The following is a 6,000-nucleotide window of genomic DNA, read 5'->3' on the forward strand; positions in this document are numbered from 1 at the left end:
TGTTGTACCCGGATATAATCTGCAAAAATTCTGTCTTATTGAAAACCCTATTCTTCATTATTCCAAGATCATTCCAAGATCCCAAAGATATAATTGATGTCAAAAATATCTTTATTATCAACCAACAAATCCAATCTAACTATCCCGTCAAAACTCCAAAAAGCACTTAACATGCAACTTTCTATTTTTAGGCGTTAAAATATCATCTTCAATTCTGAGCATCTTTGCTAATTTTAAACCAATTTTAATTAATATTTTAATACAAGACCTTCAAAGAATTTTTATTTAATTTTAGAACGAAAACAATTCTCGGAATTTTAATAAGATACTGAAGGTAACGTAAATACCCATCTTAGCTAGTTAGAATCATTGGTTTATGCTTCAAGAACTCTCTCTTGACAAATTTGGTATCCCAAATATAGATACCTATAGAGATAGCATTCAGAATTCCAAAAACGTCCTTTTGTTATGCTCAACGCTGAATAACTGGTTAACAATATTCCAGACAGTTTTACATATGAATCCCTGTTGAACCCCTTGACTCGAATAGCAGATCTTAAGATGGTTATGCAGAAAAAGAGTTTTGCAATAAAATATTCTCATAATAGAAACACTTTTAAAATTCTAAGTGTTGGCTTTAAAATTTTAATGCCTGCACGACCTCGCAACACGAGGCAACCTTTTTCGTAGCCATTACGTTGGAATGACAAACAGCTATAGTTTATGTTTGACATATCACTACTATGTTTTATGCATGCATCACGCGCAAACGTCTCATACATTTTTACATTGGGCAGCAGATAATAGTCGTGTATTTAGAGAAAATGGCCGGGAGTGGAATGCTTAATTAGTGCAATAAGCGCGAATAACTGCAGAATTTCGTGTAACTACAATTAATGCAACGGTTATGGCAAATCTAGAGTGTCGGAGTAAACTGCTTATCGAGCACGTCCACTTTTAGCATAATAAACATGTTTATATTTTCTTACAATCACAGCTTGTTTTGTCTTGACAAACAAACCACGTAATAAACAGTTGTCGATTAAAATATGTACATATTACTTTTTGTGATGTAGGCTAATCACATTAACCTATATTGTAAGCTTATGCTTATCAAACAAATAATGAATCATCGTAGCTAGTTATTGAGGTGTATCCATAATTTTGCGTGTATTTTAAAAACAAGAAGTATCATGACCTGATTCAAGGACATTGTAGTCTTTTACTTCACTACACTCTAAATACAGGGTCGTTTCAGTTTTTGTAAAGGTTTTGATGACGCCAGGTCTCTCTGCAGTGATTAAAATGGAAATGACCGTGAATTGTTGAACGTCAAGGCACATAAAGTATGTTAAATAAATGCTTATCAAGCATCTTTGACAATTAATGATTTGTCTCCTACGCTAGTATCTTTGGCTTGTTTTATCACAGCTATACTCATTAATCTTCGACGTGTTATTGAAGATAAAATTCTAACCGTTATCATTGTTTTAAAAGAGTGTTCTGACAGTGACACTCGATGTGAGGTGGTGAAAAATGTCAAAAAATTATGTACTTCCTATAGTGACACGATACATCTAACTATCATGTTTATGGATGTCTCAGAATTCTTTTTCGGTTTAAAAAAGTCAGTACATCAAACTCATATAAAAAAATGAATGATTTTCATTGGTCACTCCCTTGGAATAATTTCGGTTTTATCCTGTATACATTTAGGTTAAATGTACATGACCAAGCATGTTTTCTTTACATTTTATTCAGAGAAATATCAACTGCATGTTTGTAATAAGATATCGAAGTAGTAGTAGGGGTATAATTCAGGCGTCTTCAAGTTAAACAATTTACTTAAGCGCGCTTCACATTACTTGTTTAACATTTCGTAACCGGCGCGGCGCGCGGTGTTCCGAGAACGAAGCAATATCTGGTAAAATTTCTTCGCGGCATCGTTTCCTCGTACACTAGGGCTTTTAAGCGACTTATCTTACTTTGTTTGGATGCCGGCTCCAGCAGCATTCTCACACGATAACCCCGCGCGTTTCGCTCGGCTCGCGTCCGTCTCGCTCACGCCCGCACATTCATCGCAAACCCAACAGAGACGCTTTGCGGTGTTTCAAATAAATTACCGCGGTGAACTAAACGAAGCACGTAGCTCCACGGTATTCCGAACTATTAGGTACGCAACTCATTCCCAGATGCGCGCGATGGCGGCGGATGGAGGGGCAAAAACGTTGCGCCGACAAAAAGCATATTACTAGTCCGCTGTGCGTGCGGCGACATAATGGGCCCCCGATCGGCCAAATGGAGTTTTAACCGACTGCATCTGGTGCAGTGATGCGTTCTAGCAAGCTGAGAATAAAGGGAAATATGAAAATGGGACGTAATGGTTATTATGAGGCGCGGATGATTGACGCTGATAGGTACGCAGCGTTGCCGACTTGCAAGGGTTCCGATGTAATAATACACACCCCGAGAAAATGAATGGAACATGAAATAAATAAAATTAAATATATAAGGTCATGCATGATAAATAACGAATTATATTATTTACCTAACAGATAGATAGCTATATCGAAGACGATGATTGAAAGTCTAGTCTAAAAGGAAATCCCCAATGCGCATTTATCCGTCTGCATGACACCATAATCAGAAGAATCGAGTAAGTAGACGCGGGTTTTCACCATGGTGACGCTATAATATAATTATGCAAACATTCACCAGCCATTATAATCGTAAAGGATCTTATTGTTGCTCGCATTAGCTAAATGAATCAGGTTGGAAAAATCAAATAACATTAAGACAAAAAACAACATGAATATGAAACGAGAAATGGTACTAAAAAAAGTATACACAGACGGTTGTAATCTCCAACTATAATAATTGATTCTGACAGTTTAATTGGATTGTTAATGTTGAGCTCGTCTTTACAGGTTGTTTTATTCATAAAAGAAATTTAATTTGAGTTTCATCGAGTGAGATACCGACAAGATTTCTTCATAAGTACTGTAACTTCGGAAGCATCTGTCGAGAATATAAAGAACTCAACAGTTGCTCTTTTTAAATCAGTTTATCAGTCATGCTTAATAAGTAAATTGAAAATCGAAATGTTCATGCGAGTGTAAATAACTCTAATCACTTTTACCTTCTAGTAACATATTGCTATTTTACTGTTCACTACAAATTATAATCGTGTGTAGATATACGTACTTCAGCTGTTGCCAGTGTATCTAAGTACTTTTAGTTATTGATTGGGCGCGCCTCGCTTCCCGTCATGCTGGTCGGGGTTTGAGCACCGCCGGATGCACTCCATCACCACTCGCATACATCGCTACAAACACACATCAATACCCGTCAAGTTCTATACCATCACAGTACGTCCTGTACAAAACTAGCAAAGGACAAGTTGGCATATTACGTATTATTAATCAACTGTTCTGTTAGGTCAGTAACCTCGGTCGATACTCGAGAACAGATGTGTGTACATCGTTCGTTGTGTACGTGCACATTTGCTCAGTCGACAGTTTGAGCAAGCGTTGTAGAGGGATCGTAATGACACATCGGATAGGTGAGGGTTTGTGGGTAAGGGGGACCCCCACGGAGGCGGCTGATGCGAACTAATGGAAGTTCTATGTGCCACTCGTGGACAACTGCCTTGGTTTTGTTGCGCTCCCAGTACGTACGCTGTTATGACTGTTTTGAATTCACTGGATGTTTCAACTCGAGACAACTTTGTTCGGTAAGACGTAGTTGTACAGCGTCGGAGCGTGTTGCCAATTCAACATGTTAGCGAACTGTCGGCCGAGGCAATAATATTATTCGCTGTCATGATCAATAAATGTAACAATGGCTGATGATTACACGTGTAATTAGAATTGTGCTTGTGAGCAATATGTTCACGTTTCGAATGAAATAAAAATATATAGAATTTGATTGAATGACATAAAAGTAATTTTGTTCGCCTATCAACATGAATATTGTTAAGTAAACAAATGACTTTAAAACCTCATTTATTAACACGAGGTTTCATATTTTGCAATCTATAACTTCAAGTTCTTGGAAATTACGCATAACATCAGGCTTGGCTTTGTTGTAAATTTTTATTTCACGTTTGTTTTTATGAAGCTTAGAATAGGTAGCAAACAAGTTGACTGCCCACTAAATGGAACGTGGTAACCGTCGCCTGTTTAGATTACCAGCACCAAGGATGCATGGATATCAAAAAATATTCTTTTATACCATACCATTCCTGAGGATTCGTGTTATGCCTTTATGCCCTGTAATTTCACTGCCATATTTCTTTCTTCAAAGCGAAATGGCAACTACACGGGTGGAATAGAGGTACCCAAGCAAATGACTCCTGTATAAAGTCTCTTTCTGTACCAGGATACTGATTTCTTGTACTCCGCCATATCATTTTTTTTTTACATGGCGTTACATATCATATGAAATAATAACAGAAATTGTATTACCTCCTTTTAAAAAAAATCTTGAGTAAAATATTTGCAACGGTTATTCAAATGGGGGATAAAGAGGTTTTATTCAGGGTCGACAACGCACGCGTAATACCTCTGGTATTGCAGGCGTTCATAGGCTACGGTAACCGCTTACCATCAGGTGGGCCGTATGCTTGTTTGCCACCTCAGTGGTATAAAAAAATGAGCGGCTGAAATTAAATATTTATGTAAAAATTTATAAACATTAAAAACAATAGGATTATTTTTATGTACTCAGCCATGTAAATAGATAACCCTAAGTGGGTGACCGTGTTCACTCATTAAGGAAGAAATAAGATGTTTGGACAGTACATAATATAATCAGGTGAACAGTAACAAAGAATGTATTTATGTCCTTGCGTCTTTACCATTATTATCAACATGAAAGTGAGTCTATTTATCATGTCTAGCCGCCGTAACGGGTCAACCAATCGCCATTAGAATTGCCATACACGTAGTATTCGGTATGGAGAAGAACGTTGGAGACTATCGCGGTCGTCCGATCACGTCGCCGATACAGCTATTTCTACTATAATAATATAAAATTGTGTTTTGTAAAACAAAAACCGACTTAAAACCAGTTATTTTGATTTATTGACTAAATTATATAATAATGAGTAGGGATAATATTTATATTATTATATGTATCACATCTCCCATATTTAGAACTAACAAAATTTTTCATCGTGCCTCCCACCAAATTGTTTATAATTACTTCTCTCCGTCCAAAGGTTGCCTAGAAGAGATCGCCCATTGTTTTCTCATTGTGATTATTTCTTGTAATTGTTTATATTTATAATAAGTTTACTATTGTAATCTTTTGGAGGAAACAATAAAGAGTATCTATCTATACATTTATCTATCTACTCAACTGATTTTGATAAAATTTGGGACCAACCTGTAAGACTTTCAGATAAAAAATAATTTTCGAAATCGGTTCACCACTGACTGAGTTATGAGGTAACAAACATAAAAAGATACAATACCGGTTGAAAACGTATTCCTAGCATCATCATCATCATAATTTCAGCCATTATCCGTCCACTGCTGGACATAAGCCTCCCCCATAGACCGCCATAAAGAACAGTCCTGAGCCACCTGCATCCACTGACTCCCTGCAACGCACTTCAGGTCGTCACTCCATCCCTAGCATGATTTTCACTAATTTATGTCAATAAAAATGAACGTCTAAATGTATTAACTAAGCGAAAAACTTGAATACGGCTGGACCAATTTGGAAATTTGTTTATAAATACATAGTAGTCTGAGGAACGCTCATATGAAGAAAAAAATTTTAAAATAGCTAAAAAAAAAGAAAATACCCACATTTATCTTTTTCCATACAAACTGTTTTGCATTTAGTTGGACAACCACAGTCCAATAACTTTTGACAGAACCACGTCTGTCGGATCAGCTAGGAAAACATAAAAACCCTAGCATTTTGAACTTACATACATAAGCAACACGACCAGCTGCAAGCTAGTTGCGACCTGCGACATTTTTCATATGC

The sequence above is a fragment of the Galleria mellonella genome, unplaced genomic scaffold, assembly GCF_026898425.1.
Source record: "Galleria mellonella isolate WM207_F2 unplaced genomic scaffold, CSIRO_AGI_GalMel_v1 utg6482, whole genome shotgun sequence".
Taxonomy (NCBI): domain Eukaryota; kingdom Metazoa; phylum Arthropoda; class Insecta; order Lepidoptera; family Pyralidae; genus Galleria; species Galleria mellonella.